The following is a 25,228-nucleotide window of genomic DNA, read 5'->3' as shown; positions in this document are numbered from 1 at the left end:
TTTGAATCTGGGACTTTAAAAATGAGAAACAAATGTCGTTTAGCACTCCCCCTCCCCATCATTCACCTCTCTGTGTTTATGAATGACCTAAATTCTTTTTAAACTTGAAGCAGTGGGAAGAAATGTAGCCAAAGAGATGATTTTCCATGAGATCATCTTGATGAAACCATTCCAGTGACACCAAAGGGAAACGAAATGAAACGGTGCTTACATGTGAGCGACACGAAATGCACTCATTAGGATTAATCCCATCTCGCTCTTCCTGCTTTAATTTCTTGGGTAGCAATCAATCAGTCTCTAATACGTGCTCTTGACTTTGAAATGCAAACACAAAGGATGTTTTTCAAAGCTCTGGCTTATGGACTTCCTATAATTCAGGGAAATTGACCAATGTCTCCTATTATGCCTGATCATTGCCCCTGCTGGCTGGAGCTTGTGGGAGCAGGAGCCCAGCCATTTCTGGAAAGTCACAGGTTCCTTATCCCTGCCTTGCACAGAAATGAGGTGCATATTAAGGCCCCCATCTGCACTATACCTTTAAGCAGTTTCATACCACTTTGAACAGTCAACTGTAGTCTGTTAATGGAGCTGAGAATAGGGCTGTTCACATCTCCCCATCTGGCCCATGGCCCTGATCTGGGGTCCTCAATTAAACATATGACCGGGAGCATGGTCAGAGAAGGAAATATTGCATCTCCTTGTCTCCCCCCAGCCACTCTCTACCAAGAGTGAGGTGGTGTCAATTCTTCAGGGGGCTCTTTTGCGAATAGCTTCCCTACAGAGCAGCTGCTTGGAGAAGACCAGGCAGGGTCCACACATTCAGCAGCTGCCGCTGCTTAGTCATCAAGTTACAGTAATCAAATTCTGAGAAATCATATGATGTATATGCCTCTGTGAAACAGACCTCTGTCTTTGACTAAAAAGGTAAAGGTAAAGGACCCCTGACAGTTAAGTCCAGTCGCAAATAACTCTGGGGTTGCGTGCTCATCTCGCTCTATAGGCCGAGGGAGCCGATGTTTGTCCGCAGACAGTTTTCCATGTCATGTGGTCAGCATGACTAAGCTGCTTCTGGCGAAACCAAAGAAGCGCATGGAAACGCTGTTCACCTTCCTGCCGGGGTGGTACCAATTTATCTACTTGCACTTTGATGTGCTTTCGAACTGCTAGGTTGACAGGAGCTGGGACCGAACAACGAGAGCTCACCCTGTCACGAGGATTTGAACCGCCAACCTTCCGATTGGCAAGCCCAAGGCTCAGTGGTTTACACCACAGCGCCACCCTTATGTCTTTGATTAGGGTAAGGTGACCCAGAACACATAAGGTGTTGCAATGGCTAAATAAAAAATTAAAATAATGCCTCTCTCTTCCTCCTTCCCCTGCTTCTACTTTGTCCAACAGAACTAAATTTTAATAATTAAACAAACATTTTCTTAATTGTTACCAACTGAACTATTCTCACAGTTTATTGCCATAGAGTTTGCACACACGCACAAAACTCCCCCGAAGCAAAACATCAAGCACTTCAGTGAAAACATCTTGCAGAATGAAAAGGGAACAATAAAGATATCTCATCATTAAACAGTGAGCTTCAGAGACAGAAGGTATTACCAGCTAAATTTCCATATAGTCACTTGATGCAGTCCCACTTTTTTATCGGTGTTCATCAGCTCCTGAATGTCGACCAAACGACACATTTATGTGGGAGATTTGTGATTAGATCTCCCAGTGTTTTTGTTTTTATTTGAAAGAAACCATGAGTGGGGAGGGGTAAGCTAAATTGATCAAAACAGTGTTAAGCCCTTTCCCCAGCACCATTTTTCCCAATCTAAATGCCTTTCCTCTCTGCCAAGTCACTGTTAACCTGTATTTCCCCGTTCCTTCTTATGAGGCCCACAACTGGGAATTTTCATTTTGTTTTGTTTTGGTAGGGAGAGATTTAGACCCGGAAAACAGCACCAAACAAAAGGGCTCAGGAGCCTATCTGCCTTCACTGCTGCTCCAATCAAATTTGGTTCTGTATTTAACTTTTCAGAAAAAGTGAGGTCACAAAGCAGCTGGGAAGCTTAAGAGGTTCCTGATCTGCTTTGGGACACTTTGCTGATGGTACAACCTGACTTGGGGACATGGGATCATGAGCCAAATCACCCCAATTCATTTTGTTATTTGAGATGCAAACACAGCCAATGGATGCGCATAGAATAAGGTAAAGGGATCCCTGACCATTAGGTCCAGGTGTGACCGACTCTGGGGTTGCAGCGCTCATCTCACTTTATTGGCCGAGGGAGCCAGCGTACAGCTTCCGGGTCATGTGGCCAGCATGACTAAGCCACTTCTGGTGAACCAGAGCAGCGCACGGAAAAGCCGTTTACCTTCCCGCCGAAGCGGTACGTATTTATCTACTTGCACTTTGACATGCTTTCGAACTGCTAGGTTGGCAGGAGCAGGGACCAATCAACGGGATTTGAACTGCCAACCTTCTGATCGGCAAGTCCTAAGCGCATAGAATATATACTCTATAAAGGAAAAGCATGTGCACTTATTTGCAAAAGTCACAGGATTTCTTTGAAACCTGCAGAAGTGGCACTTCACTTTTAAACACACTGAAGCTATGCTATGCTCCTCTGATTCCTGCTGTAAACGGCTTCCAAGAAATTGTATTTAGAATCATAGGCTGCATTTTTCCTGAAACCAAAATGCTTGTTCAGCAAAAGGTGGATGTTAATATACCCTCTCTAAGTGATTTCAGCCAAGGGAAATGGATACGTTAAATGCAGTGACTTTGCAAAGATTAAGAAACTTCAAAACAACCCTTATTAGGAAAAGGGGGATTCCCAGAATGACTGGTTTGGCAAGTATATAACTCTTACAGTACTTAATCAAATGTATCCAAGTGCTATGGTTTTTATTTGCAAGCTGTTACCTTCTTTTGAAGATCATCTTAAGCCCATTGCTGCTTATTAGACCTTTTGAATCCCCACCAAGCAAAATCAAAGTTAACTTCATTCTGTCCATGGGACTGGCAGAATGAAATTCAATATATCTTTTACATCTCCAGTAGCTTTCATCCTGCTTAAACAACACCTCACATAAGGAGACTAGGGGAAAGCTTGAGCACAATCAAAAAGATGGGCAAAAATCCTGCATAAAGTCTTGAGGCACATCCTCACAATCGATGTTCAATTGGAAAAAGAAAAAGGGAAAAAATAGTTCTAAATGATCAAAGGGTTGCAGCAGTTCCTGTACAAAGAAAAACTAAAGCATTTGGATCCTTTTTAGCTTAGAAAAAAGAGTTGACCAAAGGGGTACATGAGAGGGGTTCATCAAATAGTGTGTTTTGTGGAGAAAGTGGAAAGTGATTTCCCTCCCCCTCACTCAGGACACTTCATCCTGACTTGTTGGCAAGAAGTTTAGATGATGTTGGATATTTAATGAGCATTCATTCTGATTTGTTTGTGGGGAGGTTAGATGATCTGTCAAAGCAAACATTATCCCAGACTTCCCAGTGAATTTCCCCATCACTTTCCTTATTGCAATAAGCCCAGCCTTTTGGAAAAGCAGATTTGTCGTGTTGTCTGATTTGGTATAAGGCAGCCTCCTATGTCAATTTGCAGTAAATAGATAAAAAAATAAATAAATCATACACTTCTCTAACTAGCTGATGGAATTCCCTACCACAAATTGTGGGCATGGTGGTAAAGGGGGATTAGTCAAATTCATACATGACAGATCTATCAGTTGTTATGGGCAATGATAACTAAATGGAATCTCCATGTTTAGAGACAGGGTGCTTCCGAATACTGAGTTTCAACAAGGTGGAAGGGCTATTGCCTTCATGTCCTGCCGATGTGTTTTGCAGAAGGATTTGTCCAGCCAGTGGGTGAAACAGGTTTCTAGACTAGATGGAGCTTTGGTCTGATCCAGAAGATAGCTTCTTATGAGTGGTTGAAACTTATTGCACAATGGATTTAGGTCAGAAAAGGGCAAACCAAAACAATCAAGTTACAACATGGAGCATTTTAGTTTAGAGGAAAGGCGAGCAAAAAGAGACATAGAAAATTATGTGTGGTATGGGGAGAGTGGATAGAAGAACATTTTTCTCCCTCCATCATAACACAAGAGCTTGGGGACATCCATTGAAACTGACTGTTTGAGGATTCAGGACAGATAAGCAAAAGTACTTCTTCACATAAAGGTAAAGGGACCCCTGACCATTAGATCCAGTCGTGGCCAACTCTGGGGTTGCGACACTCATCTCGCTTTATTGGCTGAGGGAGCCGGCGTACAGCTTCTGGGCCATGTTGCCAGCATGACTAAGCTGCTTCTGGCGAACCAGAGCAGCGCACGGAAACGCCATTCACCTTCCTGCCGGAGCGGTACCTATTTACTTGTACTGGTGTGCTTTTGAACTGCTAGGTTGGCAGGAGCAGGGACCGAGCAACGGGAGCTCACCCCGTCGTGGGGATTCGAACCGCCGACCTTGTGATTGACAAGTCCCAGGTGTGTGGTTTAACCCACAGTGCCACCCGTGTCCCTATACTTCTTCACATAGTGCATGGTTAAATTTTGGAACTCACTCCCACAAGAGGCAGTGATGGCCACCAACCTGGATGGCTTTAAAACAGGATTAGACAACTTCATGAAGGATAAAATGGCTATCAGTGGCAACCAACCTTGATGGGTATTTTTTTCCTCCACCATGCAAAGCAGTGTGCTTCTGAATATCCGTTGCTGGAAACCACAGGAGGAGAGAGGGCTGTTATTCTGAGGTCCGGCTTGCAAGTTTCCCACAGGCATCTGATTAGTCACTGTGAGACCAGGACTAGGTGGCCCTAGGTGGCCTGATCCAGCAAGCTCTTCTTGTTTTATGACAAACCAGAAAAGTTCCTTCACCCAGTTGCCAGCAGCACCAAAATCTTTTCAAGATTCCACTTCAGTTTATTGTCTCCCATCCAACCTATTACTGCCTCCAGACACCCACAGTTTCCCGTAAGTACAGGAACCCCCAAAATGCTGGCAAACTGCACAGACAACCCCATACTTCAGAGTAGCTCTAAATGAGACAACAGGCCATTGCCGCCATCACTATCTACCTGTGATGCTGTGAGCTTTATTTGAAAGCATTTGGCTGAGCCTGAGAGCAAAGTAGAAACTCAGATCAGAGAAAGTTTAGAATGCATAACATCCTCTACATTGTTTCTTTCGTGTGTGTGTGTGTGTGTGTGTGCGCACGCGCTTTTTTAATCTTTCCCGACACTGTCTTCTTTTTCCATATGCACTTGTTTGTCTGCTAAGAAAACAAACACATGTAGTTAGTGGCAGTAGTCAAATGAAAGTGCAGCAACAAAGCAAAGGGCATCCAAGCAGGAGAGAGAAATGGAAATTTAAAGGAACTGTCAGCTGAACAAAGGCAAGGCAACTCTGGCCTTTCCTGGTACTTGGAACACTATCGGCATAAGCTTAAGATGCTGTCTTACTTTTACAAATTAACAAAGGGGAGTGGGAGGCTGATGCCTTCTCAGTGAGATACTTTCCAGAAGCAAAGAGGGCTAGTCATTTATTCCAGTGCCATGTTTCTTCCTGCATCTTGGCTCAAGCACATTTAAAAAGCCTGACAGTTTGTCCAAGCGGGGGTAAGTAATTAACCACAGGAAATAAAATGTTGTCTACATTCATTTTCAAAGAGGAGTAAGGTATACAAGATAGAGCACAATGCTGCTTTTCTAGGTTTGTCATATGTCAGGAAAATTCCTGACATGTCCTGGTTTTCGAATGTTAAAATGGCGTCGGGGTGTGTGATTTGTATGGCAACGTGATGGAAAAAGCAGCAGAAAGAGCTCAAAAAAGCTTCACAATTTGGGTTTGTTCCCAAAAAAAGCTGGTCCTGAGGTTCCCCGCCCCGATATAAAGATTTCTCACCAACAGTGCCCATGACCACTTGCTTCACAGGGTGTCAAGAGCTCCAAGTATCAGAGCAGGTGAACATGCAGCAGTGGTGGGAAACAAAAGCACAACCCTCTGCTCTGTTGCCTCTTCACTGTGTCAGCATAGGGTTAAGATCTGCAGAAAGTTCAGGTGGCCAATTGCCTCTGAGAGCACCAAGGTTACTTGTAGTTCCAGCCAGGCATGCATGAAGGTGTGAAATGCACTGGGCTTTTCAGAGCTACTGTGATTGAGTGAATGGCCGTGGCAGGACCACTGGAAGGTTCCTACATTTCTGGGTCATCATGCTTTGAGTGACCTTGGCCCAGCAGCAACTCTGGACCTCCCAGAAAGCTTTATATCACCAATTGATGTAAACATATCCTTAATTTACGTTTTTATTTTGAATCCTGCACGTGTCACACAGGGCCATTTCACTGATCTCTGTAGTATGAACTATTATCTTCTAGCATACCTTACAATATAAAATCCAGCATAATAATTGAGTTTACTATTAAATGAACACAGCCAAATGGCTCGATATTCCACATGCTCGCCATATATTCATCACAGTCTCACACAGAAACAAGGAAGCCTTTGAAAGAAGACTACAATAGAAGGATCATCTGTATCCAGCTTTTCCCATCCTGTCCAGTAATGGGGCTGGAACTGTTTGCGCAAGATGGTCTTTGTAGATATAAACATTCTTTAAATACCTTTCACACTATATAAGGACTGTAAATAGTTCAGGAACTCCTCAGGAATATTATCTTGAAATCATAGCCCTTACATTACCTTTCTCTTAAGGGTGATTTATTACTTGGATAGAAGTACAAAATCCATAAAACAATAGGGAGCTTGAGAGGCAAGTCGCTAAAGTACTGTTACAGATGCCTGGACGTTGCTGTCCATACTTTGTCTTTGGCAGGCGGCTTGCCGATTGGAGAGTGAACAGTGCAGCCAGCGTGACTCCATATTGACAGTATAGATCCATGTCTTGGAAAGAGCCTTAGAGTAATTTAAGGACTAGGGACTTGGAGTTGGGGCAGGGAACAAATGCAGAACAAATGTCATACACAATCGGCATGATCAAAATGCCCTGAAAAACACCATAGAAAAACACTATCAAGTAGCCTGGGTTCCTGGAACTTTGTACTGGTGGACACATGTCTTTGGAAAGCTAGGCATTAGATGTGTACAACATCATGCTAAATGCAGCTTGCCAACCATAGATGGCGATCTTCTCAGCGCTCAGTAAGCTTCTTGTTTTGAGCTTTTTCTCCTTGGGACTACAGAAACAAGAGGTCACTTGGTAAACCACACTACATGGCTAGTGGGCTGCAACAGGTTAAATGGGTCACAAGTTGTTCAGGCTTCATATATAAGAACACAATGTAGAATGATCTCATTAATCACTGGTAGGTCTTTTAAACAGAATTGATTTTCCCCTGGCACTAGACAAGGGTTCATTAGAAACAATGCACAGCAACAATTTCTACCCAATGCTCCAACATTTTGATATTTTCCACAGAACTTCTGGGAAACCAATACCCTATTCCTGATCACAACATATGTTGAAATTCACAGACTGTATTGCCTGATTAAGAGGAAAGGTAGAGGAAAGGTGAAGAGGCAAAGCAATATTTTAAAAAAACAGGAGTTGCTACATTCCCTCTCAATGGAACCTCTGTCTTTAACTGAAATGTCCTCCATGTTTTATGAGTGATTGGTTTTCTTTGAAAACTATCCCAAATTATAGAAATCATTTTGGAGAGTGGCACCTTTCCATATTTTACCTGTTTTCTCTTTCCCAGCTGGGAATGTTTTGTGATGTTTTGCAATCAATGAAACGTTGGATCCCCAGTGTGTGCACGTGACTGTGTGCACACACGATTGTCTCTGTGGATGATTCTTTGCATGTAGATTTGGGGTTTTGTGTGAGATGCAAGCATTATCTAAGATACAGAGGTAGTATCCACATACGAGCCATGTGGACACATTAGAAATATCCGTTCCCTGTTATTTGCTGTACTTTCTTGGGCTCCATGATCACTGCAGATGGTGACAGCAGTCACGAAATTAAAAGATGCCTGCTTATTGGGAGAAAAGCGATGACAAACCTAGACAACTTCTTAAAAAGCAGAGACATCACCTTGCCAACAAGGTCCGTATAGTTAAAGCTATGGTTTTCACAGTAGTGATGTAGGGAAGTGAGAGCTGGACCATAAAGAAGGCTGACTGCCGAAGAATTGATGCTTTTGAATTATGGTGCTGGAGGAGACTCTTGAGAGTCCCATGGACTGCAAGAAGATCAAACCTCTCCATTCTTAAGTAAATCAGCCCTGAGTGCTCACTGGAAGGACAGATCGTGAAGCTGAGGCTCCAGTTACTTTGGCCACCTCATGAGAAGAGAAGACTCCCTGGAAAAGACCCTGATGTTGGGAAAGATGGAGGGCACAAGGAGAAAAGGACGACAGAGGATAAGATGGTTGGACAGTGTTCTCGAAGCTACGAACATGAGTTTGACCAAATTGCGGGAGGCAGTGGAAGACAGGAGTGCCTGGCGTGCTCTGGTCCATGGGGTCACGAAGAGTCGGACACGACTAAACAACAACATAATCCCAGTAGGTATGATCAAATCATGATGCTGAAATAGGTGCAGCATCATGCATGCCTGACCTACATTGAAGAAAATGTGACTCACTCTCCACGTACTTATATCAGTATTCATAGTATAAGGATCCCATTTGCATGGCTATTAAAATCAAAGTTTTCAATGGAGAAAACGCATTGTGTATTTGGTCTGGTTCTTTAGTTGCAGCTTCCACAGTTTGCAGTAGAAGTTGATGGGCAAAATGGAGAAAAGCAACAAAAGAAATCTGGGGCCAGCAAAACTGCAAAAACACCTGGTTCAGAAACAAAGGAGCATCCACTTCAAAGGACATGCGAGTGAATGCTTGTGTTGCTATAAATGTCTCCCATTGCTCATTCTTCACAACTGTTTAGAATTTTTGTTTAGAGCCAGTTCTCCCATCACACTCAATCGCAATTTCCAAACAATGGACTTTTGTGATGACTTCAGTTTGAGAAGGAGAAAGCTAATTGGACCTTGTGAACAAATCACAAAATTAGTTTCCAGGATTTGCAAAGAAGACATTTCCTGTTTAAGTATTCTCTGATCCAGTTCTTGTGCTCCCTTCATCATTCTTCTGTGAAATAATGCAATGATTGGCAGTGCATGAAGATTTAGATCACCTCCACACCCAAATGACTTTATAAGCTGAAAGGACACATCTAATTTATTTAAATTCAGTCCAGTGCACTTGAGCTAGAGCAGCAGTGTCACAGACTGGGCGGAATTAGAACAAAAAAATAAAAAATAAATAAAACGGCTCATCTGGGCCAAGGCTTGAGATTCAGATTCGAAATGTGCTGTGTTTCTCAAATCAAATGGACTTCTCTATTTCAATCCCTAGCGTCTCCAGGCAGGAATGGGAAATGTTCTCGCCTGAAATTCTAGAGATAAATAAGAACATCTGAAGAGCCTGTTGGGTCAGGCCTTTAGTCCATCTAGTCCAGCATCTTCATTGTGGTTAACATGATGTAGACCAAGAGTAGCCAACAAGGTGCCTCCAAATACTGTGGGCCAGGTGCGGGGAAGCTTTGGCCCTTCATATGAGCTGAACTACAACTTCCATCAGACCCACAAAGCATGGGCAACACCAAGAATTGTGTGAGTTTTAGTTCAGCAACATCTGAAAGGTGAAAGCTTCTCAAATGTGGACTATGTATTTCACCTTTCCTGATCCTTGGCAATGTTGGTGGGGATAATGAGAGTCCACAACATCTGGAAGGCACCATGTGGGTTAACCCTGCCATAAACAATACTGAGCTAGTTGCACCAACTGCCTGGCTCAGTTTAGGTACAATGCAAATTGCTGTGTTCCTAAAAGAAATGAACAAAAATGTACACAACCCAGTAGCCCTGAGTTCTCTGGCTGATGGATGGGGCCAAAATGTGCTTCCCTGTGGTAGAATACAAGCACGTGCTGGTTCTTAAGAACTAATGCCAAAGCACAATTAAAAGCGAAGGAGATTAAAATGCAATTGAGTGCTTTAATTAATTAAATGGGTGGATTAATTAAATTAATTAAAATGTTTCAATTAATTAAATGGGTGAATTAATCAAGATTAAATTTTTTTTGCCTATTGCCCAAGAGATAGGGAAAGTGATGCTGGGCACACTTCTCTGGGGACATCATATCATAGCAAATTCAGGGCACTTCTCCAGGCCCTCATGCCTTTGGGTCAGCAGTGGGAAACTTCTGGCCCAAGTTAGACTTACCAGGGATACCAACTGAGCCCACAAGGCTGTTTTCCCCTCACCATGCCTAGCATGTAGGACAAATGAGGCCCATGAAGGGTGGGCTAGATTTGCTTTAGGTGATTTTGATTATCAGGCAGTGTGGAGAGAGCAGGCTGGTCCATAGGCCAGATTCAACTAAGTATAGCTGTCAACGTTTTCCTTTTTTAAAAGGGAAATTCCCTTATTCCAAATAGGATTCCTTGCAAGAAAAGGGAAAAGTTGACAGCTATGCAACTAAGGCCAGGCACATAGGCTCTTCTGCTCCTGTCCAGTCTTCCGCTTTGGGCACTTATATCATAGGCTGGCCTCCATAGTATCTCCAGTGCGATCACTCACAAATGTATGTAGCATCTCCAGATCATGCCTGATTGAACGGTAGGAGAAATTTTGGCTGTTTGGAACAACAACAACAACAACAACAACAACAACAACAACAACAACAACAACAACAACAATTTATTATTTATACCCCGCCCATCTGGCTGAGTTTCCCCAGCCACTCTGGGTGGCTTCCAATCAAGTGTTAAAAACAATACAGCATTAAATATTAAAAACTTCCCTAAACAGGGCTGCCTTCAGATGTCTTTTAAAAAGAAGATAGCTGCTTATTTCCTTCACATCTGAAGGGAGGGCGTTCCACAGGGCGGGCGCCACTACCGAGAAAGCCCTCTGCCTGGTTCCCTGTAACCTCACTTCTCGCAATGAGGGAACTCCCAGAAGACCCTCAGTGCTGGATCTCAGTGTCTGGGCTGAACGATGGGAATGGAGACGCTCCTTCAGGTATACAGGACCGAGGCCATTTAGGGCTTTAAAGGTCAGCACCAACACTTTGAATTGTGCTCGGAAACGTACTGGGAGGAAGGAAGAACCATAAGGAAGAACAGTCAGGAAAGGATGCTTTAAAACGAAAATCCATATATGTTTCCCATTGTCTCAGCTTGCCTAGTTAAGTATTGGCTCACATATGACCCAAGAATACTTCAGGGGCACTCATGTAATTCTGTCCTGTAGTACATTTTACCATCTTCCAATGGTGCTGCGATGTAAGATTAAATGCATGTGCAAGTGGCAAAGGTCAGCAAAACATTTGGGGTAAATTTTATTTATGGATTTACTTCATGCTTAAGATATCTAGCCCACTCTATCCCTAGAGCTAAGGGCGTGTTACAATTTAGACACATTGTGATTTTTTAATTTTCCTGCTTAAAAAAAATCTTTCCAGCTGTTTTCCATCTGCCCAAATGTTCCCCTTCACTGAAGCTATTTAGAAACCACTTCTGCCTGGAAACATGTGTTAGCAACTCTCCTATTCTTTGAGAGATGCATGTGTAGGATTACATATGCAATCAACACCCTTGGTTTATCAGTATGCTAGCTTTACGGGCATCAAAAAGTATTTGCATCTGCTCTTGACCATTAAATTAATTTGAAGATCTGCACTATTTGTTCATGTCTGCTTTTTTTTTTACCTCACAAAATAGATCTATCTTCACATTCCCCTAAAAATGTTCCTTTCAGCAATTTCACCTTTTATTAGTAAGCACTTCAAGTCACAAAATCCTTTATTCCTTGCCTTTTCAGTCAGTTATATTTAGATTTTTGTTGGATTAGTTGTGAAAGCAAACCTGTGAGGTCAAAGCCAGAGGGAATCAATTTGAACTTAAAACCTTGAAATATTTCTACTTCTTTTAAATCATCAAAAGTGTGTAAACTTGGGTAGCCTAATGCTGGTCAGAGAGATTGATTCTAATTTGCCTTGAAAACTGAAATGATTATTTACCTAAAAGAGTGTCAAATAAATTACTGCAATTTGCCTTATTCATCAGGCAAGAGAATATTTTGTGCTCTAATTTAACAATATGAGGAACAAGATGTGCAAGTGCAAAAATATCTTCCAATTCTTACTTAACTGTAAGTACAGATAGGTGAATCTGTCCATTTCAGTTTCTTTTGGATTATCATTATTCCATTCTTCAGTTGTCCATATTTCCACATCAGTTTAAGATTTTTCTTTTTAAAAAGTCCTTATGAAAATTCATCAGCATTTTAGTGTGAATTACTTCCAATCTATACATTTTAAATGCAATTTTGCATAATACACACATCTTTGCAAAGCCATTCCACCTAATTCCCTCACATTTTGGTGTGTTATTTTCACCAATTTTTATACACACTGTACTTTAGTACATGCATTCTTGTACACATTGCTTGGCTGGCAAAATACAGGTTCAGAAAATTGCAAAATTCACATCTGGCTGTGTTTCTATTCACGTATTGTTTTGGAAAGTACAGGTGAGATAGGTTTACTTTCAACTGTGAACTGAGTCAACTTGCTCTCCCACTCCTTGCTGTGAGAAATGGATCCAGAATTCCAGCACTCCAGCCTAACATCTCTTGGTGTAATGTGGAAAATGAACGGTACTCTGACAACTCCAAAGCCACTTTTAAAAACCAGTTCAGCTGACAAATACATGAAATCAGATAGTGCTTTGTGCATTTAGTACAGGCAGAAGTGTGAGTCCCCTTTTGTAATCGTCCTGCCAATTATCTTCTAAAGTCTAATGGTTTTATTGGTGTTAAGCAGAGGTATCTGTTTTCCTGAGCTCAGTCGCTTTCCCGTTCCTAATCAGGATCAGTTACATTGGAGTGGAAAAGACATTTTAAAAATTAAGACAGAACGTAAAAGGATTTGCTCCTGAGATTATTTGCTGATATATGCTACAGATGGCAGATTCATTTTTTGTGAAAAATAAGGGCTGGGCAGGGAATCCTAAGCAGATGTGCTGGTGAAGAATGGACAAGATTTATTGGAGCCTGAGTTTTTCGAAGGGAGTACTATAGTTTTTGTCTGCATTAATTGATCATTGGGTCTTAAAAACCTCTGGGTGACAAAACAACAACAACAACAAACCAGTCATCAGAGAAAGCAAGCTATGCAGTGCAACCCCACCCCACCCCAGAAGACTATTGTGATGAATTAGAAAGCAGAGTGAAGTAAGATTTTTTAAAAAGAAGCCATCAGCTTTTTAGTGCATATTTATTCTAATATGCACATTTTTGCAAAGCAATTTGCCCTAGCTGAATGCATTTTTCTGCAGACTTTACCCTAGTATATGCATTTTTGTAACTGGTTGGAGAACTGCATTGCAAAATTTGGGGGGGGGGGAATGAATTTCAAAGGACGGCTGTTTCCTTTTGTGTACTGTTCCAGAAAGTGTGAAGTAAGTAGTTTTCACCTTTAAATGTGAACTGAATTGAATTTCTGCCCCATCTCTACATGTGAATAAGCCTTAAGTCAGAAAAGACAAAGAAGCTCAGGGTCAGAGTCTTCCATATGACTTCCAGAAAGATTCTGGACAATTGAAACTTGGAAGTAAAGTGCCCTGTCTGCTTTCCTCCCAACCTAATTACTGAAAGAACATAGGCTGCTTTAATGCACTTTGAAATGAAAGTCCATTCTTCACAATAAGCTAACAAATGGGATTTGACAAAAGTCAAGGGGTTTCAGCTGCTGCTTTCACTATCCACAGTAAATCAGTAAGTATGGAGTTGATTAGTATCAAAAGTTAGGCTAAGGAACTTTAAAATTGGTTTTATATTTTGTGGGTGCCTTTCAAAATAATTTAACTCCAAGTCTGAACTAGTTTTTACAAGTTGTATAGCTTAGCTGTGTTATACTGGCCTTTTAATGCAAGGGTAATGTTTTTGAGGTTTCATCTCCCTGCACACCAGAAATCAATTACCCTGCAATAGGATAACATTACCAGCAACAAATGCAATACAGTTATTCCTGGGCTCTTTCGGCAGAGTCGGGTTTGGCACGTTAATTTAAGCTAAGGAATGAATACAAGCATTTCATCTATCTTTGGACCAATGTTGTGCTAAATGCCCATTTTAAACCATGGTTTAGCCATGGAACCTTAGAACACTTCTCTTTTGTAGTACAAAATGAAGTCATAATCCCTCTATTCATCATCAGTGAGTGGTGAGCAGAAGGAAATGTTCATATATTCCTTACACATTTCCTAGCAAAACCTTAACATTTGTTTTGTGTGGGCACCTGTGTAGCATCTTATTTGTTTATTAATTCTAGACAAAGAAATTAAAGGCAAGTAAGGTGACATTTCAGTTCAAAGGAGGAACAGGGAAGTGGGAAGAAGGAAGGAAAACAAATCACTTGAAGGTTACCAGTCTACCTAACATTAGATTGTACCTGAAGCTAAATCCATCTAAAAAAATTAGACATGACTGATTTGGCAATGCTATGACACATTCATAGGTATAATTTCAAGGGCAAAGGAAAGTTACTGTGACCAATGCCCTGCTGCACATAACTGGCGAAGCTGGAAAAGAGGACCATGTCTGAACACTGTGCTAAACCATAGTATAGTGTTACATGAACAAGCCTGAGACTTGTGTGCTCAACCCCTCTTCTACACTGGCATGGGAGGAGGCTGGAAAAATCTACTTCCATTTTCAACTAATCATAGCTTGTTCTCTCTCTTGTTTCAAATCAGGGCAAAATGTGATTATTAAACAATGGATTGTCAAATATCAAAACATGATTTCTGATCCTGCCTTGTTCAGAGAAACCATAGTTAAAACTAACCACAGTTTCTAGGTTGGACATAATGTCAAAACTTTAGCTGAAAACAGAAGTTTCTTTCTCAATCTCTATGGGAAGAGGTAAGTAAATGGAGGGAGCAGACTTGTGTACATATTGCTACAATATGGTTTACTGTTCCATCCACACCAGGCCATTGCATTCTAAGAATATGTCAAAAAAGACACCATTGCCATAGGCCTCTGAGAATCTCTAGCCTTTCTGTTACTTGTCATAGGCCCCATCTACTCTATACCTTAAAAACCATATTATACCTTTTTAAACCGTCTTGAGTTCCTGCAAAGAATCCTAGGAAGTATAGTTTGTTGAGGGGTGCTGAGAGCTGTTAGGATACCCCCTATTTCCCACAGAGAGCTGTAATTACCAAAATTCCCTGGAAAGAAAGATTGGGTGTCAAGGCACTCAGAATCGTGGCTCTGTGAGGGGAATAGAGCCTCCTTACAACTCTGCGTGCCCTCAACAAACTATATTTCCCAGAATTCTTTGGGGGAAGCCATAACTATTTAAAGTGGTGTAATACTGCTTTAAATATACAATGCAGATGGGGTCCTAGTGAAGGGCAAGGCCACAGGTATTCCAAGCCTACACAACTGTTTCCTGACTTCCTATATTGTATCCATAGAAAACACTAGTGAAAGAAGAAAGATGGCATCTTTGAACCATTATAAAACCTAGAAGTTATACATTTGAGTGTAGTTCAAATTCCAGCCACAGTCCTATGGCCTGGTTGCTTGGCATGAGCTGAGTTAGTAGAGTAGAGCAGCAATGCGTGGACACCCAGAAGAGCTATGAAGACAGAAAGTGGCTGTTCTGGGAACTGTGTTGATGAGAGAGATGAGAACGGTGATTTTGGGTTTCTGTGGTACCTTGGGAACCAAAGCTATATGGGAGCTGAGAAAGAGAAAGGGCAAAGGTATCATTCTTGCCATTCACCACAGGAAGCTACTGTTTTCACTTCTGCAATAAAAAGTTCAAAAGCTAAATGTTATTACAATAAAATAGTCCATGACTAAAACTGTCAGGCACACTTCCAAAATACAGCAATAATATGAACATTAACCAAATTACTTCTAGGGAGAATTTTTTCTGCAAGCTGAGCCTTTTTAACCCCCAGCAATTACATTTTTTTATTGTAAATATCACGCTACTCAACTAATCTAACGATGAAGCCCTGGAAATGATATTGCACAATATCTCAACACCTCTGCCAAATAAAATATGAGAGTGAATGTTTCATCCCTTGCTGATTAAACCTGTCTTTATTGCCAGAACTTTATATCTCCCCTTAAGCCATTCCTTTGAAATTTGATCCCCCAACCAGTTCAAATCTTATATGCTGAATATGGCTGCCGGCCCAAGGCTGAGGACCATGGAGATTATGGGATGCCATTTATTTCAATTGGAAAGCATTACTCTCTGCACTTCTCGAGAGATGGCTCTGCATCGCTGGAAGCTTTTGTCTTTCTACAGCCCACTTAACTGTGTCTAATTGCCTGTTGTATGATTTAAGTATTTCTGCAAGGCAGAAATCAGGAGGCTTCAAGATCTTAAAAGGATGTGGAACTAAGAGCTGCCTGGATTTGAACTAGGGTCATTTGTAATCGCTGGGGATCACCCACAGAAGCATGCTTTTCTAAATCAGACTCTTCTTTCAAGGGACATCCTCCATTATAAAATTGGGGGGGGGGGAGAAGGCGTTGGTCACTATGAAGTTAACATTCAGTAGTTTGCAAATATTTCCCCTCACACATGAAAAAAGGAAAACCTGTTGTATTTACAGTGGTGCCTCGCAAGACGAAATTAATTCGTTCCGCAAGTTTTTTCTTCTTGCGAGTTTTTCGTCTTGCGAAGCACGGTTCCCCATAGGAATGCATTGAAAATCAATCAATGCGTTCCTATGGAGACCGTCCGGGGACAGAGGGGAAGCGCCGCGGGCCTTCCCCTCTGTCCCCGGACCTGTTTTAAAGCAAGGGAAGGGGCAGCGGGGAGAATCGCTTCTCCCCGTTGCCGCCCCTTGGTTCAAAAGGGGTCCGGGGAAGAAGAAGAAGAAGAGAAGAGTTTGGATTTGATATCCCACCTTTCACTCCCCTTCAGGAGTCTCAAAGCGGCTAACATTCTCTTTTCCCTTCCTCCCCCACAACAAACACTCTGTGAGGTGAGTGGGGCTGAGAGACTTCACAGAAGTGTGACTGGCCCAAGGTCACCCAGCAGCTGCATGTGGAGGAGCGGAGACACGAACCCGGTTTCCCAGATTACGTGACTACCGCTCTTAACCACTACACCACACTGGCGCGCACCTTCCCCTCTGTCCCCGGAGATTGCGGGGCTGGCAACGGGGAGAAGCGATCTTCTCCCCGCCGCCCCTTGCTTCAAAAGAGGTCTGGGGTGCGGGGGCAAGCTTCGTTTTGTGAAGCAAGCCCATAGGGAAATTCGTCTTGCGAAGCAACTCAAAAACGAAAAAACCTTTCGTCTTGCGAGTTTTTTGTCTCGCAAGGCGTTCATCTTGCGGGGCACCACTGTAATTAGGACATGAGATCTAAGTTTGCAGGTGCTGGTGCCACTACCACTAAGGATCTCTGGTGCTACTGCTGTTGCTATGAACCTTAATAGGAGAAATCAAATACAACTAGCCAATATGCAACCTGTCTGCCATTTGATGGATTCATACATCACATTGAGTCATTTGTATGTGGCCACATGTTGAGATGTCCTGAAAGTAAGAAGTTTCCATGGATTTCAGAGCCTGGACTCCCAACTCTACTAGCTAACACTGAAACAGAATTGCATAGGAATGGTCTTGGGGAGAATATTTTGATTATATGTACAGTATTCATCTGGCGTGCCATGAACAGTAATCTGAAACTGCTGGGCCTATATGTCAGTTGATCTTCATGTTAACATTTGGTACAATTTGTTTATGCACTTTTTTTCATTGTTAGTTCCTGGGAGAACCTTTGGGTGACAAGGAACTAGTAAGTTTAATAAACACACAAACATACATATCTACCCTGGGTTGTAGTCAACTAAGCTTTATTCAGAGTAGACCCATAGTAATTAATGAACATGACTACCTTAGGTCCATTAAATTAAGTGACTGCACTTTGAATAGCAGTTAGTCAAATGCAACCTCCTGTGATTAACATATCACACTGAATCACTTCTGTCTGGTCATTTGTTGGCTCACCAGGAAATATTGAGGTTCTATACCGGTAAAGCTGCCTCCCTCCACTCTCTCTCCAGATGTTTTTGGACTGAAAGTCCTATCATCCCTGATCATTGGCCATGTTGTCTAGCCCTGATGGGAGCTGGAGTCTACCAATACAGTGGTACCTCAGGTTATGAACTTAATTCGTTCCGGAAGTCCATTCTTGACCCGAAACCGTTCTTAACCTGAGGCGCGCTTTTGCTAATGGGGCCGCCCACTGCTGCTGCCGCACAATTTTTGTTCTCATCCTGGGGCAAATTTCTCAACTCAAGGTACTACTTCTGGGTTAGCAGAGTTTGTAACCCAAAGTGTTTTTAACCCAAAGTGTTTGTAACCCGAGGTACCACTGTATCTGGAGGGCACAGGTCTCACATTCCTGCCCTAAAGGAACTAGCATTTTTTAAAAAAGCAAACAAACAGGAACCTAAATTGCCAGCTCAATATATGCATCCAGACCTCCAGTTCAGATGTTAGGAGCCACCAAAGAAGCTTTTGACTACTGCAAAGCTCATCATTGCAGCTGGTTTGTCCACTTCCCAGTATTTCCAAACTGCTGTGACTAGGTGTGGTTAGCTTAGACTAAACCACATTGTCATAGGGCAGGTGATGATGTACACCTTTTCAGTGAAAGACGACGGCAGGGTTTTAAGCATTTATGGTTTGGTTCTGCCTTGCCTAAGTCCATTCTTAGGAACAACACACCACTGATGTCGCAACTTTTCAGACCTCCACGGCATCTCTTTGTCTGTGCCTAAACCAAAGTATGGGAAGAGATCGGAATATCAGTAGGCTAATAGATCAGCTTTATGGGTTAAAACAAGAGCTAAGAACCCCTTGGTACTCTCCCTAGACAACACCCCCTCACCAGGTCACTTTTCTCATTTACCCTGCTCTACACCCAACCAAAATTGCTTTTGTCTGACTGGAATGCATGAAGACACGTGGAAACTTCAGACTTTTGCATAGCTTCAGCATAGCCAACTGTACAAGGTTAGGGTCACACCTGTTGCTCCACCCTCTTTGCCTCTGGCCCCGCCCACTACTGGCAGGCAGCTCCTGGAAGATGGGCCATGAGGAAATAATTGCTTTTTGGCAGAAAAAGGTTCCTCATCCCTGGCTTTAAAAAAATGTTTTGGGACGACAGTTCCCTTCACCCCTGACCACTGGTCCTGTTAGCTAGGGATGATGGGAGTTGTAGTCCCAAAACATCTGGAGGGCTGAGTTTGGGGATGCCTGATGTGGGTAAGCTATGAAGAAATGTGCTGGGTTTTCAAAGATAAGCATGTGATGATGGTGGTGATTTCATTAATGAATTGCTTCCCATGAGGCATCCCAAAGCAATTCACAATACCAAAAGGTATGCACAGAACAATTGCAGACTTCTTATTATCAAATATTTCTTAATTTACATACTGCTTATGGGGTGTTAGGGTTGTTGGTGTAGAGGTAGCACCTCTGGTCGTGGCCACGTCATGATCCTTCTGAGATAGTTTGCCCATCCCTGCAATCAGCTTTCACCTGTGGCTTCCAGAAGCTGTCAGCATGTGATAGTGGCCACACCCTGGGAAATGGCTTTGACCAGGTAAGGGTAGCCAATGGATCTCAAACCCTTGGTGAGTTAGAGACTTCCCTTACATGTGAAGACAGACTGAATGGAAGGAAGATTGAGTGGATGAGACCAATAGTGACGCCAATGATCAAGACAGTTTCTACGGATGCTGTAGAGGGAAGTGAGGGGCAGATGGGGCCCATCAGCCTGAGAATATAGCCCATCTAGGAGAAGGAAAACTTTCAGAGATGTACTGCAAGGCAGGATGTATTTGGAAGAAGAAAAGGCTAAGCAGTAAACCCTACACAAATCTAGAATGCAGTCCCAAAGATGGTTGGATGGCACATTGCACACCTTCTTCTGGCAACTCCTGCAACCAAGCTGATGCCAAACGTATTGTGATGGGGGGGGGGGAGATGTGCATCCCAGTTTCTGGCATCAGCATGTTGGAGGGTATGTAATGGTAGCATCTGCCTAGCTATTGCACTATAAAGAGAAGCCCCAAGGTAGGCAAATTTTCAGCCACTGCACCTTCCTTTTGTTCACTGCATTTGGGCTCTGCCTCTGTATTAGAGGTGGATTTAGGGGCGTGAAATCAGTTTAGTTGCATGGGGCATGGAGTCTGGGGGGGGGGCACCGCAACTACGATGTCGAATGGAATCTGAGACGCAGGGGCTCTGAATTTTGGCATTGCATAGGGTGCCACTGAAATTTGAGACCCCAAGGTCTGCTACTGTCTATGTACACATGGAGAGCAGGACCCAGAGGCCTTGGGGCTAAGAAAGGTGATACCCCCACCTGATCCCTCTGCTGCCCACCGTCGGTGCCTATCAACATAAGCTCCAAGCAGTGCTGGATTTATGTATAAGCTAAACAAGCTGTAGCTTAGAGCCCCACTCTCTTGGGCCTCCCCCAAAAAAATTAAAGGGAAAAAACCTGGATGCACATTTCCAAAATATAAGATAAAAAACAAATAAAATAAAACCTACATACAGCAACGGTGTTTTGTGTTGTGCAGGCTCCTATTTGTTATGTGCAAATGGCTTTAGATACCTATTGGGTCCATAAATTACCACATAGCATATATTCAACACAAAAAACAGCGACAATTTGTTGTTGACAAAGGACAGCTGGACATATAAAGGGCCCCATTACATTCAGTAGCTTAGGGCCCCATCAAACCTAAATCTGGCCCTGGCTCCAAGGGTATTTCCCAGAGAACCCATGGCCCTATCAAACCTAGCATCCATCTTGTGCGAATAAGAAACCCAAGAGAGCATGGGTGCAGCCACTGTTTGAAAATATTTGTTTTCCTCATCTTGAGGCCTCAGGTATGTTTGACTTTTGGCACTAAAGGAGCAATCCGTTTACCCAGGAGCAAACCGTTATGCTGGATAAACAGCGTAATGGAGTCAAATCTTAAGAAGTGGTTACATTTCATCACTCTCTATGTGGCTTGGGCAAATTCTTCTTTAATTAGTATCATTAGCTCGTCGTGTCACTCAAAGAATCGTGTTGACATATTTTCTCCAAACTGAATCAATGATGGCTTGTAAATCCATTTATGGTGAAGGAAAACAAAAACAAACATGTAATGTTCAGTCGCAAGCCGAGAGTGCAAGTGAAAGTGAAGATGGCAGGGCATTCATGAGGACAGTGTGTACATTGCATTTGTATAAGCTCTGGTTGTATTTACGCAAGCACCATTTGTGCTAACAGAGCAGCTACTGATGTGCCATATGTTCTTTGTGTGCCTAGCTTTTAAGCAAGCAAATGCTCCTTGGAAGTAGAAACAGCAATGTTTACACATAATACTTTGACATGCATATTTTACGTGCACGCTTGAAAATATGGTCCAGAGTAATATCTCCCACATGCTTGGTGTACAAAAATAAGCAAAGTAGAATTGGCTCAAAGTCTACCCTGATGTGATTAGGAGTACATCATTAGCTACGGCTGTGGTGCTTCATTAAATGAGTGGATATTCAGCAGTGTTGTCAGATTTTCCCCAGTCTAAGGAAGGGAGACATTAGCAACCAGGAAGACTTTCGCTGATTTAATGTGTAAGGAAAGAACTCAGACTCATTGACTTAATTGTTCTTTCTCTTTCTTAATAGGACGAACAAAAGAATCATTTGTATGTTTTATTGACAGCTAAAGCATCATGTTTGTATTGGATTCCAGACTCATACTCTGCAGGGGAGCATGGGAGTCGATGTGATGGGAGATTTCAGTTACCTCAGCAGTGTTCATTATCAGCAAGGCTTTGGGAAGATCTAGCAATAGAACAAGGAAGAGCCATACTGGTATAACAATACAGGAGGTATGCCAATTAAAATGCAGGAAGTCTTGGTGCATCTAATATATTACACCAGTTTTCACTCATCAACCACCATCTGTTACACCTGACTGAAGGCATCATGGTGACTACTCTGGCTGTCCTGTCATCAATAGTAAAAGATAGAATTTGCTGGGAGGATAAATGTGAAGCATCTTTTTCTGTGATGTAGTGGAGAAGTCTTTCTTTATGACTCTACCTACACATCCTTCTGTCCTTCAAATTCACTTGCCTCAATATTTCAGGTACCAGTATCCCCCCCCCCCATTTATATCTGATTACATCTGATCTTATAATCTTGCTGCCCAAGAAACAACCCCACAAAGACCTTATATGCAGCACTGTTAGTTTGCCCTCAAATAAGTCTTGCAGCTCTTGAACATTTGTTTGGGAATACACTGTACGTGAGCTCTCCGTAGGAAGCCCGGGGTGTTTGTTGCTGCTGAAGTTTCTTCTGTATGAGTAAGGTTAGAATGGACCACCTTGATAAATAGAGAAATCCTAGAAAATTGGGGAAAGATTGGCTGGTGGCATATTCTTGTCAGTGGTTGCCAAACTTAAGGGGTTGAAGTTCCCCCTGATATTTCAGCTGTGTCAAAGTTGCTTAGAGAGGAGAGAATCTTCATCTCAGGATGAAGCCGTGCTGTTTTTCCACAAATGCATTTGGACATCGCCAAGTGACTAAGGGACAGTTAGTGTCCTTCCCTCAACTCACTGCTGTTGCTAGTGAATTTGGTGAAATGCTGCCGCAAGAGATCTGGGACTGGTGTTTTGAAGTACAAGACTGGATATTTATAGCAGCAACAGGCTGATGAAAACAGTCCACTTTCCATAAATTCATTCCTTTGTTTGAGCCCATTTAAACAGTGTTTGTCTTGGGTGATGGCATTAAACACACTTTGGTTCCTGATGTGTTAACACAAGTGAATAAATCACAAGTTTGGCATGAGCTGAGAAAGATTCAACAGCCTCAGGCAACATCAAATGTTTTCAACCCACAATGTATGCTGATTCAGCCACTTATAAATTATTAGCAGGGATAGTGTAACCAAGGAGGAGAGGCTAGCTGAGTAAGCAGGTAGCTGGTGGCCAAAGTTGAAGATACAAAGGAGGTCCATTATAGCTTGGGAGACAAGTCAGGAAAGGTGATGAGTGGTCATCAAGCCATGCATCTTCATGATCCAGAGAGAGGGTTGCTATTTTTTATTTACAAAAATACTGGCTCCCTGAGGGGGTCAGGTGTGGCACCAAATCAGATTCAGCAGACTGGGCATTAGGGTCAGAGCCTGGAGGAATCTGGTGGGTCGGGAACAGAGATGGGACAGTGAGAGAGAATGTGGCCAGGTATGGATTTTGGTGGATCAGATTCCAGTCCTTGGTCATTTGACATAAATATAGTTTTACTGATCAGTCTAGGGCTGGCCAACACAATGGACTCCCAGATCTTGCTAGACTCCAACTCCCGTCAGTTGCAGCTAGCATGGTGAATGGTCAGGGATGATAGGAGTTGTAGTCCAACAACATCTGGAAACTACCATGTTGACTACACCTGGGTCAGAGCGTAAGATGTTGGATAACAGCCTCATTCAAAAGAGGCTCTTCCATTTTTACATTTTACCCAAAGCCCTCAAAGCCCTTTACTGGCTTTCTTCATCCTTTCCACGTCTAGCTATACCATGTTCAAGCAATATCACCCCCACCGCCAAGCACATTAGCACAGTTGCATAACACTTTATTTTAGCACTGCATTCTGGCCCCCACCCCCTGGGAAATGTTTATTATAAAATTCATACCATGTGAGATCAGCTCAATATGTTTCCAATAGGGTTTGGCAAAACATGTGTCGGAGAAACTAGATAAGGTAGTACTGAAAATCAAGGACAGATTGTTGGGTAATGAACACCACAACTTCTATTCTTGCTGAATAATGGACTCCATAATACCAGTAATAACTTTGCTTTTAAAAGCTATGGTGGTTTAGTTATGGGAGACGCATGCAGCAACAAAAACCCAGTTGGTGGTCTTAGCTTTTAACAGACTGTTGCTTTAACAAAGTCAAATAGTACAAATTCTGGTGATTTATCATTGGGCTAGATTTCACATGCTAGGCAAAGTGCCACAAAGTTGGGGTCAAAGCTATGGAATCGGCACTAAACATATATTTCTTTTCAATCAGCATTTTTTTCCTAATCAGCAACTGACAGCAACTGACACACTATCTTTTAGACTTATTGCAGGCCATACTCCTAATTATTTATTACAAACCAGTAGACAATAAGAAACAGACAACATAACTTTTCCACTAAGCATGGTTTGAAGGGAGAGAAGAGACTATGCATAACTGCCCCTGCCCCTTGAAAATACATTCCATGGATTTAATCAGAATATGCCTATATGAGGCTGCCAGTCTTTTTAGACCTATGGGCACATTTGCACACCAAAGCAACTGTTATGGGCACAAGCACACACCATAGCCTTTTCCACCAATTTATTTTCATTGGAGGCTGGTGGAAGGAATAATTCATTCTTAAAAAAAACATAATATCATCCTCCATAGAAGCTGAGAACATGTTGCATGCTGTGCCCCACTGGTATTCAACGTGAGCTCTCCTCTTTCATTTTAAAAGTTTAGCAGCTCTTTCAGGATAAATTTAAAAGCATTCTGGTTTACACAACCACACACTGGATTGCTGAGAGACACTGTTCTTGGCAACACTGAGAAACTGGTTTTTGATTGCGTACACACACACACACACACACACACACACACATTATTTATTGTTGGTGTGTCTGTTGCCCTGGATAGGATATAAATAGAATGGATGAATGTGCTGATTGTAATGTGTGATGAACATGCTACATAAAACTAACCCCAGAAGCCATCAGCTCCTAACCATACACCCATTACTGTGGTAAAGGTGATCCATGAGACAATCTGGGTGTGTAAACCTGACTTCTGTGATCTTTCTCCATTTTTGAAAGAGGATGGAATCAAGTGAACTGTGGTAGCAGAAGACATGTGTGTCCAGAATTGGACGCATATCTGAACTAGACTTTCTTTGCTTGGGAATCTCTTATTGCTGCTTCTCTTTTATTGATATTTACTAACATAGAAGAAGCAAATGCAAACATAACTAGGAGAGCATCAAAGGAATTTGCAAGATTAGTTATAATAGAGATGCACCGTGAAAGAAGCTATAGCAGAAACATTGTGATTAAAACTTGCC

The sequence above is a fragment of the Podarcis vaucheri genome (genome assembly GCF_965113315.1).
Source record: "Podarcis vaucheri genome assembly, chromosome: 3".
Taxonomy (NCBI): Eukaryota; Metazoa; Chordata; class Lepidosauria; order Squamata; family Lacertidae; genus Podarcis; species Podarcis vaucheri.
This window is presented reverse-complemented; position numbering follows the sequence as displayed.